Below are 16152 nucleotides of genomic sequence, written 5' to 3' on the forward strand. Positions count from 1 at the left end.
CTCCGTTTGAATTTCTGTCCCTTCGAAAGGGACTGTGGAAACCAGTTCTTAATAAACTCTCATGACTTATTTTGTCGTCTAAGTGAGTTTCAGTAAAACCACACACATAAATATCGTCTGCTGTTTCGAATATTTGGTCAAGTTTGTTTCTTATACTTCGAGGATTAAGATGAAATACCGATAGTGGTTCTATATTTCCAATGTTGGGGCCGGGATTCAGTTCTATATCGCCAGATTTTATTAGAAATGATTTGAGAATGTAAAAATTATCAAATAGATAAATAAACGAGGAATACAAGAACATGCCTTTGGAGATACATATATAAAGCAATAATATGTTCGATGTATGACACCCATCTAACCACTTTCTCACACAATCAGCCCTATTAAAATAGCAAGCAGTAGTATAAATAACTACTATTCAAAGGATTGTGTAAGTGTGTTGGACGGGTCTCAGTCATATAATCATTAATTGTTGTAGCAAGCATGTCCGTTTGTTCATTTGACAAAGAAAAAAGAGGAAAAAATACAAAATACACAAAAACAGTGAATTATTTACAGTTAAAGCAATGGTATAATACATAAACATTGAATGTTTCGGTCATAGTTAAGTTATTATAACAATATCGCAGACCTACGATGATATCTAAAGTAGACAATTTGGACAAAAAATGAAGATGAAAGTTAAAGTGATAATACTTAGAGGGTGGTCAGTTTAACAATCCGATATATAATTTTGATACAAGGAGTGAGTTGACAATAGTTGACAATTATTTAGATAATTGACTGTTTACAGTTAAACATACATTATGCAAGAGCTAAATCTGATTATTGCAAGTCTTTATTTAGGCTTCAGATAAAATAAAACCAAGTACGAACAATCCAAACCATAAGACAGAATTCGAAGTCCTAAAAAACGTTATAGGCAAAATAGTGTATTCAAGCAAAATAGTGTAATTAGCAAATGGACTGCTCCTCGTGTACAAATTACACGACAAACAGTGGTAACAGGTGTCCGGAAGAGTAAGCTTACCCTGCCTGGCGCCACACCCGCCATAGCTGCATCCAAACTATTAGGCGAAATGTCGGTAAAATAGCGTGATTGGCCAATGAACTATCGGTATGCAAAATGCACGCGATGAACTGTGTTAACGATGTAGTAGATATTATCAGGGAGATAGTAATAGTATACGTTCAGTTAAATATATCTAGAATAATAGCCGAGAGAGACACGTTATATTTACCAATCAAATCAATATGACGGCCATAAAACTTTTTAAAGGTTTTAATAAGTTTAGTGCGCAAGTATCCTTGTGTAGACCCACGGATGGCTTGGATTCGGCTTGGATTTAAACAGGATTTCATTGATTGATTAAAATTTTAAATGGCGTCGTAAGCGGAGATTAATCGTTACGTTGACGTCAAACTCCCGGAAATTTTAGATCGAGGCTAAATGATAGAGTGTACGAAGCGAGGCCGCATGTCAGTCAATTTATTGAAAGTTCGATACATACGGCCTTGATATCATGTTTAGTTGTTGTTAAAATGAGAGTTTGGATGTCGGTATTATACGCTCTTTTGTCACTTGCGTTTACAGAAAAAATATGGAAATTGATAAACATCGCAGCTAACATCCATGAAACTGTTCAATTGGGTTTTTTTTCAGACAACTAGTATCATAGCATTCGTTGTAAAACTAAATCGGAGAGATTTCGAATTGAAAGTTTTTACGTATTTTTGAAACAGATTTCAAAGTGTGTTGGTTCTGTTATGCAAGATCATTTTCAATGTTCCAAAGTAAAAGTTCGGTGCTAAGACCCCCTAAAGATAAATTTTAAATGTTCCTATTAATAATTAGAACAGGTTTTGCTTTAGTTTTTATATTTTACGTTGACATTTTATTGCTTTAAATCTTCCTACTGCAAAAACGGTAAATTTTACCTTTTGACCTCCAGTGTCACTAAGACTAAAGGTGAATTTAGCAAGTTTACATTTTTATTGAAAGTGTGATTACTTTCGATAATTTTCAGCTTCTTTTCATAATACAAGAATGACTGGGCATTCACTTTTAGTGCAAATGAACTCATTTGACCTTAGACCCCGAATATCTCGAAAACGCCCCAACGGCGGACTGATTACAACTCGGCATCGTATTCTACGCAAAATTTTACTCTAGAAAAGTTGGGTCTGGTTTTGTGCTCATTTGATGGACCCCCCCCCCCCCCCCGTGCTGAGCCTCCGGTCTATTGACAAATATTTTTAAGTAACGCCCAGAATTTTCACTCTTTTCATATTTGATCTCAAAATTGAGCCATACGCATGCGTCATAGAGGCCACAATGCCAGACATAAAAATTGAGAAATACGAACAACTACAAAGTGACGAAAACCGCATTCAAATTAGTTGAAACACAAAAAGGTTTCCTCTGATGTCTAATATTGGTCTATTTTCACCGATGAAGTCGCTTCCTGTTATCATTTTTATACGCCCACATTTTCATGTGGACGTATATTGTTGTCGCCCCTGTCCGTTCGTCCACAATTGTTTGTGAACAGTCTATAGGTCACAATTTTTATCCGATTTCAATGAAACTTGAAATATAGGTTTATCACCCTAAGATCTCGGTTCCTTTCGATATTGGCATGTATCGGACTGTAACTTCATGGATTATGGCCCCTGATTGTACGAAAAATCACGTTTTTAGCTTGTGAACACTGTAGAGGTCACAATTTTTATCCGATTTTTTTAAAACTTAAAATGTAAGTTTATAACCCAAAGATCGTGGTTCCTTTTGATATTCGCGCATATCGGACCGTAACTTCCTGAATTATGGCCCCTGATTGTACGAAAAATCGCGTTTTTAGCTTCTGAACCCTATAGAGGTCATCATTTTCATCCGATTTAAAAAAAAAACGTATTATTATAACACCGTTACACCCTAAGGACGGTTGAGTTCGAATTTCGTGAGACTCGGCCCAAAACTGACAGACAAAATGGCCGCCCTTCGTTCTCAAATAGCGTAAAAATATGGTATATCAAGGTTGTGGACCAGAGGTCACAATTTTAATCCTATTTTGATGAAACTTGAAATGTAAGATTATAACCCAAAGATCTCGGTTCCTTTCGATATTTCGTGAAAATCGGTCCAAAACTGACAGACAAAATGGCCGCCCTTCGTTCTCAAATAGCGTAAAAATATGGTATATCAAGGTTGTGGACGCTATAGAGGTCACAATTTTTATCCGATTTTGTTGAAACTTGAAATGTAAGTTTATAACCCAAAGATCTCGGTTCCTTTCGATATTCGCGCATATCGGACCGTAACTTCCTGAATTATGGCCCCTGATTGTACGAAAAATCACTTTCTTTTTAGCTTGTTCTCTATCCATCTCTCGAAAATGTGGGCGTATCCTGCCTGGCAGCCGCTGGTTAAAGTTTTAGTTATTCATTCACGATTCCAACTAAATCCTTTTCGGAGAGTATAGAGTTTAATTCTGTAGAATATGTACTTTTTCCATTACACTAAGACGATGATAACACCACGTTACGACAACAATCTTGCAATAATACCCTAGCCTATTTTGTCGTATGATTTCACTAATACAGACCTGATGTCGTGCTGTCGGATTACATGGCCACTATCAGCCACCATAGTATTGGAGAAAATCTGTGTTAGAAAATCGTTAGTAGAAAATCTGAAGTAGAAAGTCGGAAGTCAAAAATTGACTGTAGAAAGCAGAAAGTTGGTAGTAGGAAGCAAGAATTGGGTCCATGAAAGTAGAATTATGATGACTAAAGGTTGAAAAGCTTGATGGTTTTGCAGATTAAATGCGTAGATTATAGGTTTCCACCATTAAAATACCCTTTTGCTTTTGATTTTCTACTCAAGATCACATTTTGAACCCGATACCCCGCCATAATAAAACAGTCTACGTAGTTTAAAAAGAATAATCAAGCCATATTCTTAATATGGCGAAGGAATCTTTGAGTAGACTTGACTTTGGTATTTTGGTACCCATCTTACCCAAACGGTCAAATAATTCTGACCCACTGAGCGACAATATACCAAAATAATCTGAGACAACATTTGCTCATTTCATTATTGATGTTTAACACTGCCAGAGGTGAAATGATCAAATATAAAGTTTATTTAAGTTGATCAAATTTGGATGGGAATGAGATTTGAGTTTCTAGACGAAATGAGATCAATGTAAAGAATAAGTTTCACGTTGATTTTACCAGATTGAAAGAAGTTAATTGGTTTGAATAAACACAAACTTTTTTTAGGCACGTAGATCTATATGACATGATAGATTCTTACTTACAAAGAATGGGGTAGATTAGACTGGACAACCTGCTCTAAATGACGTCAGGCTTGTTCCTACATCACTGCGGTATATATATGCAAGTCAGAAAAGGAGTGACGTAGGAGCGAGTCTGACGTATTAGAGCAGGTCATCCAGTCTAGAGGGTAGATTAGAGTTGATTCGACGCTTTTTGTAGTAGTTGTCAACAACGTCAACATCTACGTCATCGTCGACATTATCTTCGTCATTACTGATAGTCGCTTGGTACTTTTGATTTTAATTTCAAAGTTTACCCAGTAGCCCACATATTCAACCGATTTCTTTCATGTGGGGTTGGGGGGTGGGGTGGTAGAAGAAATGTTAACAAATTAATATCCATATGTCTAGTTGAAGATGATGACTGTTGGTGTAACGACGATTTACTAGAGTAATCTCGATATTAATGCTAATATCAGAGCAGTATCCGTTTATCTATGATGGTAGAATAGGAAACAATCATGGAATATAGAATTATGACCCCTCTTTGACTCTAATGTTCATTTCTCTGAGGAAATGTTATTTTGACAGTGGAAATCCAAAGTTACGCAAAATTGTGAGTTTGACCGATCTGTTTTGTGATTATCGTAGGCGTATATTTGAGAAACGTGAGACTATTGAAACAATATGTTGAAGTATGTCTAGAATAAAGGTTACAGTAAGTGTTTAGTGTGTATCAGTTATGAGTAGTTTATTAAGAAGCCATCTTCAACAGATAGATGCCGTATAAACACTGATTATCAAACAGTTGTCTGGTGTTAAACATCAGAGACTCACAACATAAAATTTAAAAGTACTAAAAACGAAAAGATTGAATTACATGTCCTGCAAACTTCCTGGTGGGATAATATTAAATTAATAGCAGTATTTGAATAAAAATGACTGAACATCATACTTATACCTACAAATTCGTCAAATGGTTTGGGAAAATGAAATGAAGTTAACGTCCTACTTTTCTGCACCGACAGTACTAATGAAGACGGGTTTACGCCATACAGTGTGCTATATGGAAGATTTTGCCCGGACAGCGGCGTTACGGCCTGCTCTTATTTCGAATTCCAACTGTCACGGGATCTTTTACGTGCACGCCAATGCGTATATGAACCTCGGGTTTTCGTCCCATCCGAACGACTGGACAAAACTGATTTGGGAAGAGATGTCCAAAATGTCTCAATTAATGCGTCTGATCGTCAATCTTTTCGGACAATATCTAATTTTTGAAGACTGAACTATCAAAAACAAGAATCGAGCGGATTCCAATTTTCAAGTGATTATAAAAACTATCATAACGCTATCCCCAGCGACTGGACAGGATCTTAAACATTTATTGTATTAATCTAGTTTACACATAATGAAGAATTCCTAATTTCTATAAACACCCATTTAATGTGGATGCTTATTGTCCTCGTGTACGCCCGTCCATAATTTCCCACGAAGACACAACAGGTCAGATTTCTTGACAGATTTGGAAGAATTATTCACTGGACCGAGCTGCTCAGTGCAATAGTGGTCTAACTCCACTTTTGGTAGTTTTGAGAAAACACTTGACAAAGTCCAGAGGTCATAAAAATAATCAGTGGGCCATGATCATCATCCTCATTGGCACATTTTGAAATCTTGGAATCTCCTTTGTTTTGGTCGAAAAATCAATTTTGATTTGAATAATCGTGTTTAAAATTTTAATTGATTTTTATCCCACAAATTGTGAATTTGTGAGATAGACCACTCTTGCACTAACCATTTCCGCGTAAGAACTATGAACTGAGTTGGACCAAGTCATGTAATGCAACATAAAAATAACTTTTATTAATCTAAACTTAACCAGTTTAGAAAGAAAACGGGTAGATAAAACATCGCAATGTCTACAGGTCCCATCATATACAATGTACTTGGATCAAAAAGCTATTCGTTTGGAAATCACATTGTTTCGTGAACCTTGATTCAATTTTTTACCCATTGTACAAGCTGGGCCTGGAGAAATCTAATTTGTAAGGATTTATGAACACAATTTACTCAGGTTTTGGAGCCACTTTACATCCCCACCATCAGTGCATTTTTTTCTATTGACAGTGATCTCAGCCATTGCATCGGAGTTCAAAAAATCATCTTGCTGCATTTTCACAACTTCAAATTTCTTATGCTTCCTTGCCTTTGAGACCAAATTCATCCAGTCATCTGGTACATAGATACACAACGTTCCATGCTTTTTCTTTTCAATTACACCAAAATCTTGATCATTTGGCAGATAACTGTGGCCTGATACCATAAATTTATGGTTGATCTCAACAATTGGCCACTATGTGAGACCAAAATAATGCCATCTTGATATTTCTATTTTGACCCCCACATGCATCACTGTATGCAGTGACTTTTTTTTTAACTCCACGCTGTGACTGCTGTTTCACATACTTGTATACGCAAGACCCAATTTCATTTGCCCCTCGTTTGGCAGTTGCTTCATGCGCATTGAGTGAATTCCAAGGTTGTACGTCCACAACTGGCGTTTGTAGTAAACAATCCCAGTCGGAAGGTAAGGCGTGGCCAAAGTTTTTTCCAGACGAATGTGATTGCTTCATACGTTGGATCATTCTTTGCTTTTTCCGATTCGGCTCCAAGCGACTCCCTGACCTTTTCTGCTTTACGGTGATGTACTTCAAGCTCAATTTTAAGGGCGATTTTCTGCCCCTCATCTTGAGTTGCATCTATCCTTATTTTCAGAATGTCATATGTTTTACACGTATCCTTTCTTGGAGTATGAAACGACAGGTTGAATTTTGTGGTAAATGTGTAACGGTACACCTATTCCTTCAGCGGTTCTACAGTTTTTTTTTCACAGTCCTCTCTATACAGTTCATACATTTTAGCCACTGTTAGATCAGGCGACAGGTACTTCCTTGTCCTCTGGTTAGCTCTTGTATAATGACTCTCGCAAACAGGGAACGAATTGATGTGGTCTATTACACCTTGCCGCACGCCTGGGTCCAATCTTTTCTGATTTCCATGTTTGCCCCTTTTATCAGGAACTGGTACCCCTTGTCCTCCTTCACCAACTTGTTTCTGCAGTGCTCTGTTCACCCGCCTTGCAAACAGTGACTTCACCATCCGGGGTAGTCAGATTGTATGTACGGGAGAAACTTCGTCGTGACGTAGCTTGATCAACACGGTCTCTGTGCCGCTCAGTTCTAGCAACACCGATAGAACCACAGACAAAGGCATTTTGCTGATCAAAATATCCAATGGCCCAGAAATTGTTGAATATTGCCCTACACTGAGCCTCTGTAATATTGTCCTTGCACATGTATCGACACTTGTGTTGCCGTATTGGTTGAAAAGCTTTAGGAGCTACATCTTGATGAGAAACACCTACATATCCTTCTCCTGTGTTGCGTTTCTTCTTTCTGATATTTCGTGACCATTTTTTCGGATTTCCTTTCAATACTGGTACCGGCTCACCATCACTGCTGTCGGTGCTTGGCTCACCTACTTCACTAAGAACACTGGTGGTGCGTCGATTCCTTGGCTTAGGAACATAGTTCGGATCTCTGTCTGAATCATCGGCTGGGTCGCTACCATGATCAGAATTGATGGGATCGGTGCTTTGGTCACCATCTGTTTCTTGATCTAGGTTTGAGGCTCCTGCAATACCTGAAAGTTTAAAATAGGGTTGATCTTAAAAAGCTTAGTGCAATAGTGACAATATAATCGGGTTCTAACGGTTAGTAACTGGATAATAACTTCTAAAGGGATGTTCTGCGGGTTCTATGCTGTGTTCATTTAATGGATACGTACCTTTATCCTGCTCAATCATCCTCAAAACCTCTGAATGAGGGATGTTTTTCTTCATGCAGGACTGATTCTGTATGGGCGCTGCCATATTGGATTTTGGAGATTGCACCATGTGTTTTTCTCAAACCGAAAATGAAAATAAGTGCTGCTACCTATATTTTTTTAGTGGAGACCACTACTGCACTAAGAGATTTCACACTCAGGATTCCTGATATAGGTCTAACTGATATAGACCACTATTGCACTGAGCAGCCTGTACGATACTCTGACAGTTTTTAAACCTTGACTGCAGCAGTTCTGATTAGTTAGATCTTATGTGTGTAGCAAATCAGAACTATAAAGATAAAACGCAATACAGATATGATTTCAATTTGATTGACTAGAATTGTCATTGTGAAAAGCATTACCAGGCCTTAACCTTTGCAGTAAAAAATAAACACACTCCATGTTTAAGTTAAAGAGATGAATTTATATAAGCTTCGGCTTGTTTTGAAACACATTATATCAGTATTGTATAAACTAGTTCATGTCGTACTCGAAATAAAATTGTTTAAACCAAGTTAAGAAACATCGTGACCAAAGACCAAAGACAGAGAGAGAGTTAGTTTAGCGTCCACTCGACTCAACCTAGGTCATTGCGGGACTAACGTATGGTTCAATTTTATTTCAATAATTCGCTTGCGCGTAGGGATCTTTACTGAGTGAGGAAACCGGAGAACCCGCAGAAAATCCATGAGGTTATCACCTACAAACGTGGGATGGAAACCACGCCACTTGACTCAATGACAGACCTTATGCTCCAAAGCGCATACGTTAGACCATTCGGTCACTCAACTCCACTTACGATAGTTACCAATAGAAAGTAATAGATATAGTTATAAAGATTCCTGAATAAGAATAATTTGTGGAAAGATTAGTTATACACTCTGTGTTTGACAATATTCTCAATTGCTGTTCCTTTAAAGGGTGTATAGCTGGAACCTTTAAATCCGTGGTTCTCAACCATTTTTGCCAACGGCACGCCTTGGAACACATGAAAATAATGACGAAAATGGGTCCCAAAGCACATATTAATGTAATATGAATGTATATAAAGTGATTTATATTCAACTGTTAAATTTATTATTGTAATTACTCATTTTTAATCAATTATTTTCGGTGAATCACGTGAACGGTCCAAATTGAACAGCAGTCGTTTACGCCTTTTTGGTCCATTCTACACGGTTTATTTTTAAAATTCCCCTTTCGTTTGTGAATCAGCCATTACTAATTACTTCTGCATTGTCTTTGTAGGATATGTTTTCTTTATTCATTACAATTGGCGCCCGAAACCATAGAAATATACGACTCGTGCACTGATTTAAATATTGGATATTAGGATCCCATATTTTCACGGCAAGATAACAACATTAATTTCGAATTTTATGGAAAATACTGAGTTAGAAGTTTAGCTCCCTTAAAGAGACGTTTCACCAGAGTATCCGTTCACAAGCAACGTGATAGGCGGAGGGATTATTTAGAAACGGCTATTCACGGCCGTACTAATAATTGAAAAGACTTGAAAATGGCTGTTTGTTTGTTGTTTTGTTTTTTTGATTTTTTTTTGGGGGGGGGGGGGGCAACAGCACCCAGAGTATTGCAAAAAGTGACGACAAGGAAAGATATGTTATGGATATGGTATCACATCCAAAATTTAAATGATTTTATAAAAACATCCATAAATTTGTCAAGAATATTCATATCTATAACATGTATTTCCTTATCCGTCCCTTTTTTTGCAATACTTTGGGAGCTTTTGACACAAGAACGCCCTTGCCGGTGATTATGATTAGTAGGAAATGAAATGAAATGAAATAGGGTTGAACGTCCTAGTGTTCTTAATATAGCTGAAACATTAGATTCACCAATAGTCCAGGCAAAATAGCAAAAGTGCGGGCAGTTGCTGCAATGGTTGGTTTAGACGTATATTATGACCCAAAAAAAGTCCCAGTCCGAAAGCCCTGCCCAAATGGGTCAAATTGGCCAAAATCCAAAATGGCCACCGCTTTTGGTATGTAAATTCCAATTTCAACCCAATTATCACAATATGCTCGAGTTTGGTATCAAAATACACGTTTTCGGGGTAACTGAATCCATTTCAATACATATTTTTGTGATAAGTGTTACCACTGAGTCAATATTAGGGGTTATTCAAGATGGTGGTCAGTTTTGGCGGGAAAATTCAAATTTTACATAAGGATCAAGTTTGGTGTCAAAATATATGTTTTCGAGGTAGCTGAATCTATTTTTGTACGTATTTTAGCAATTAAGTGATTCCCTGTGTCAATATAGGAGAAATTCCAATTTGGGATTTAGATTTCCGATTAGGGATTGGAGATAATGATATTCCTACCTTAGACCTAATACAAGGACTTTCATCCCGTATCAACTAAATTTCATTTGGAGTGTCTCCCAGTTCACTGCGGTAGCGGCATAGGGGTATGTCGACTGGTGCCACTCTCGGGTCACTGCGGAAGCTGGTCGTGCCTTTTGAAGCACGTGGCACAAAATGATTCAGATGTTGAGACACAGATGGATACTGTATCGCCGGTTTGTCAGATATGCAGTGAACCATTTAATAATGAACAGCCCATAGTTATTGGTCAATGTTTTAAGGTTAATGAAGTGGAGGAGTCTGTATCAAGGTCTAGAGGGTCCGCGGTGCCAAAATTCATTTTTGCGGACCGCTGTCTTTGTCTTCTACATGGTCTGTAGGAAAGACTAGCAGACGGTCCATTACAACATATATAATCGGTGACCGCTGTTACAACAGTAAACAGTAGAACTCGCAATGCCTATTTTTTGGACAAGCCAAGACAGTTCAAATGACGACTTGACATTAATCTAGTTGTATTTAATAAATCAGCATTGAGGCTGGTGTCCCTAAATAGATGACACTTATTAATTACTTGCACATCTAACTTATTTATAAAATGAGACGGACTGATGCACAGGTCCCTAAGACGAATGGAACAGCCACGAGCCGAGCACTAAAGGTGCGAGTTTGTTGGGGGGGGGGGGTAGCTCCCCCTGAGAAAATTTTGAATCTAGAGTCCCGGAAATGACATTTTGCAGAATTCTGATGGTCAAAAAACACTTATATGCGTGGGAATTTATGTTATATATTAAGAGAATGGGGGTTAGGGTATGGTTTATTAACAACTTTGATTTTTATTCGAGTTTTCTTGATGAATTTGACAGATTAAGATCTTCTTATTCGAATATATACATAGGCCCACGACACAAAAAATTGTGAAGTGATCCATGTTACCAGTTAACCCGGATGGATTTAGCGTTTTAAGAAAATGTTTTATAAGCATTTCTTCATCCCCATCGTCAAAAATATAGTTTTAGAAATCAGTAAATAGCAGAAAGTATAGCAGGCGAAATAACTGACATGGGCCAATGGTCCGGGCCATTTGCGTTCGGGTGCTAGTTCAGACTGTACATCCGATGGTCGCCCTGGATATTATTTGCTTTTACATTATTTGTATAAAGGGGGGCAGCCATTTGAACCCAGTCGTAATGGTGTAACTGTGATATATTTGAACGGTTTTTACAATCAATAAAAAATGTGACCTCTAGGGTACCCACAAGCTAAAAATGTGAGTTTTCGTACAATCAGGGGCCATAATCCAAGAAGTTACGGTTATAAGCATACATTGTAAGTTTCATCAAAATCGGATAAAAACTGTGACATCTAGAGTGTCCACAACCTTGGTAATATTATGTATATATTTTGTCCAGTTCAACATCACAGGAAATTACCATCGTCTGCAGTGCTTTCGTGGTAAGGGATAAAAAAAAACCTATAAAAACTTCATTGCTGAGAAATTTTACAAGCCAGACATCGCTTAGAAAGCGTCTCCGACGCCTGTCAATACTTCGAGATAGTTACGAATAACGGCTCAACTAAATCCGTTTTGATATATTTACGCTTTTAGGAAGCACACAAGACCTTTTTATTTAACAATCAATCAAATCAAGCGAAACCTCGTTTAATCTAACTCGTCCCCTTGTAGTTACCTTAATGCAGAAAAGGTAGGATGTTAAACCCCATTTCATTTCTTTTCTATAGAATGGCTTGGGGGATTTTACCAAGACAAATTTCTGTACATAATAATTTAATTTATTGATCTTATTACAAGCGAAACCTCGTTTAATCTAACTCGCCCCCTTGCAGTTACCTTAATGCAGAAAAGGTAGGATGTTAAACCCCATTTCATTTCTTTTCTATAGAATGGCTTGGGGGATTTTACCAAGACAAATTTCTGTACATAATAATTTAATTTATTGATCTTATTACTGGTGAATGAAAATGCCCATGCTTTTTGTATTATGTTCTTTCGTCACTTATTAAGGTATGTTCCTTTGAGATGGATTGGGAAACAAGAGAAAAGACGTAATATGTTTATTAAGCCTGGCCCAGATGAAATTAAGAAGTATTTCTGCCAAACAAACGGTAATGGTCGATCATTTGATAACACCCGGTGAAATCGCCAGAGACCTGTCTGCATGTGACGCAGTATAGAAAGTCTCAGTCAGAGAAAACCACGGAGAAAACGATGTGTCTGCATACTATTGTAATAATCTTGGCTATAGACAGTATTCGTGTTTTCTGCTCAAATTGTTTCTCTCTTGCTGTACTTATATCGGACTTCCTTGTTGTGTTCCTTTATAACCACCCCCTTATTTCTGTTCGTCATAGACTGACCTTGGCTTTAATTTCCTTCCCAAATATGGAATATACATCCCCATTCTCACAAAACCAGGGGGACAACATTACCTTATTTGGTCTATCAACCCCATGTTATAAACAGATAGAAATTTATGGATATTCTGAAAATGGTAAGGCTTTTACCAAAATATCACTTTTTATATATATATATATATATATATATACACATGTCATTGACTTTCATTAGTACGTGGGATTTGACTCTATTGCAAATGTTAACCCATAACTAGTTAAAGTTTACACACCTTGGGATGTTATTTTCTTTGATCTTCCTTGCATGTTATGAAAGGTATCAAGTCACAACAGGTTTACTACTCTGCACTGAAAAAGGACACAAATTCTTTCTTTTAACATTTTATTCACTTTTTTGTACAGTGTTGTTAAACGATTCGGACGACGTTTACCAGGCCCATGTTACTTAGTTTCTTCATCTTACCATCAAAAACGTGTTTAAAACTCTCAAATTCTGGATTGTGTAGTATATCCACATCAGTTTTATTTGAAATCCGTCCGTAAATGTGAAAATAGGGACCTTTCGCATCGGTACGAAAACGAACACCAAAACGACCATATGTTCGTTTAGGTTTTCGTTTTCGTATCCTCTATAACGCGGTTTCGCAATCCGACGTACGATACTAGATAGATGGCGTTAATTTCCACTCTATGAACTTCTCTGTCTAGGCAAAGTTTTCAGTCGATTTTTTGGCAGATGTACAACAAATCAAGCAGAATATTGCTTTTGAGCACATTCTATACGAACTCTACACAATCAACAATATACACAAAGCCTCGAAAAATGGTGGAAAATTCAATATAAGAGACAAGAAACATATTCGTTTGCATATCTATGTAAATCCAGCTCCATACGCGTAACGTTTTTCACTGGCCGAACACTCATTACGTTTTCGTACCGATGCGAAAGGTTCCTACTATTTCCATAACTAAATATGGGATTCGGTGGGTAATATCATTTTACTTACTTCCAAGACGAATCTAGACATCCAAAAAGTAAGATCTTATATACTTATATCTTTCGCTCACTATCGTGTATATTATTCCGCCACACTGACAACTCAGTAGGGTGACCCACCATCAATAAATATCTCCAAATATCTCGACAATTACACCACAATATTTATATATACACCAAGCCTTAAATCAGTTTGGCACATTTATACTCAAGTTCTACTTAATAAGCTATGACCATTTAACCATCCGTAAATAATACACTGAAAGATGGTTACGAGTGTCGGCTATAACATCCAGGCACTTGTGAGTAAAAAATAGGTTATGTGCCCTTGTTTTGTAATTAGTCTCGCTTAACCAGTCTACCGACTATTCTACGCCTGATTTCCAGGCCGGGATAATCAAGACTACTTTTTTTACGAAACATAACAGAAAGCTGGAACAAGAAATTGAATTTAGAAACACGCACGTTAAGGTCCGTTCATACTACATCCGTATCTGTAAATACGTGCGTGAATACATACTGGTATACTTTAGTCATTTTTAGAGAAAGGGTTGAAATAGAATCCGGCACGTATTGCACACAAAAACCAATTGCGTCCGTTAAGCCGGATTGATTGCTCCCAGAGCGTACTTTTGTGTGTTAATTTTAAATACAAATTTTTAATTTTTTAATTTAAACAACTGCGAAATACGATTATTTCATATCAAAATACAAATGAGACGTCATTTACTAGATTGAAAATATTAAAAAATAAGTCATGTATGAACTCACTGATGCGAGCAACTCTTCCGTTGAGCGGTAATTCGACACAGAAACGTAAATAAAAATGCAGTAAATACTTTTTAACGTATACTATCACAATTATTCTTATATCAGGTGGTAAATCGTAATATTGTAGACTATTGCGCTTCATTTGCAAAAACTGTCACATCTTTTAATATCAACATTATTTATTATTGTCAAAATCTTAACTATCATGGCTGCCGTTGTCAAGTGTTGGTAAATGTTACGAAAGGGTCTTGTTTCTAAATTTTGGATACATTATTTTTCATTTATGTTAGAATAATAATGATTTTGATTGTTTGATATAGAATTTGTCTTGATAGTTGTAGTGTATATATTCAGGTATCTCTGTGAGGCTTTGTGATTATCCACGTTGAGATGTTTACACTGTAGCTGCGCAGTGCTGACTGGTATATGTGCTTCATATTTTCCAAAATTGAAAATTCCGGAGTAATTATTTTTGATTTTCATCCATTTTGTATTGTTTAATATCGTCTCAAGCACGTTTAGACACCAAATTAAAGGCACTAAAGGTGTTGTGTATGATATTTTGAGGACCCCCTATTTCAGGTGTTGTGACAATTTTTGTCACTTTACCTTGCCCTTAATACACTTAAATTCTTTCGCACGCTATAATGTTTTGATCCCAATTTTTTGACTACTAGATAGGCCATTTAGTTTACCTGGCTTTTTCACTACATTTCGCGTAAATGAGTAAATGGTTACTTGTAGAGGTTTTAGGGGGGTTTGATGGTCGAATGGTAAGCGCGTCCGCGTTGTATCATAAGGCCTGTCATTGAGTCAACTGACGGAGTTTCGATTCCCCGGTTGTATGTGACAAGGAGTAATGTCGCCTACTATGCCAACATTTATATTTCATGAAGCACAGAGCCGATCATGACTCGCACTACTATCATGACTCACACTAGTCTTATACAACATTTGGGAAAAAAATCCCCCTTTTTCTTTTTGCTCGAGTTGCATTCCTTATTGTTTTTCATTTTGAGTGAAGTTTGTATCACTATATGCCCGGTACTGTACAGCAAAGTGGACGCTTTCGGCTAGCTCCCGGACTTAATCTGATATGTGTGTTTGTTGTTTGTGATTTCTGTATATTGTATCTTGCACGTAGATTTGTCTTGTGTAACTGTTTGTGCGTGGTGCATTCCCCCTGCACTTACTATTACGCTATAGCTATTTTAAGTTTATACGAGATTCTGTTGATTTCAAACCCCCATCTTTACCGCTTTCAGCCAGACCATTTTACATAAAGGTCTTGTCATGGATTTTTAAACTTGGGGTTAGAAATGGTCAATGTTGTAGAATTGGCTGACTGAATGAATTTAAGTGATACCCTAATGACAGAAAACGTCACATAACCGCATATTAACGGTGTGTAAAGAATTATTTATTCTGGTATGTAAAAATATATTTTACATCTATGTCAAGAAAACGTACAGTAAAAAAAACCCAAAACTGTAAAAAGTACTGGG

General features: G+C 37.0%; 1 long non-coding RNA gene across 4 annotated transcripts in view; it reads right to left on the reverse strand.

The window, feature by feature from the left end:
• The window catches only part of LOC126830657 (uncharacterized), a 77916-nt gene that overhangs the window by 54343 nt on the left and 7421 nt on the right, over window positions 1-16152 (reverse strand). For 2 of the 4 annotated variants that reach the window (XR_007683908.2, XR_007683909.2), the window contains exon 2: window positions 13152-13227. The exons of the other annotated variants lie outside the window; for them this stretch is intronic. This is a non-coding gene — a long non-coding RNA (uncharacterized LOC126830657). The remainder of the gene's footprint in view (window positions 1-13151; window positions 13228-16152) is intronic. 4 annotated transcript variants of the gene reach the window in all.

The sequence above is a fragment of the Patella vulgata genome, chromosome 1 (assembly GCF_932274485.2).
Source record: "Patella vulgata chromosome 1, xgPatVulg1.2, whole genome shotgun sequence".
NCBI lineage: Eukaryota > Metazoa > Mollusca > Gastropoda > Patellidae > Patella > Patella vulgata.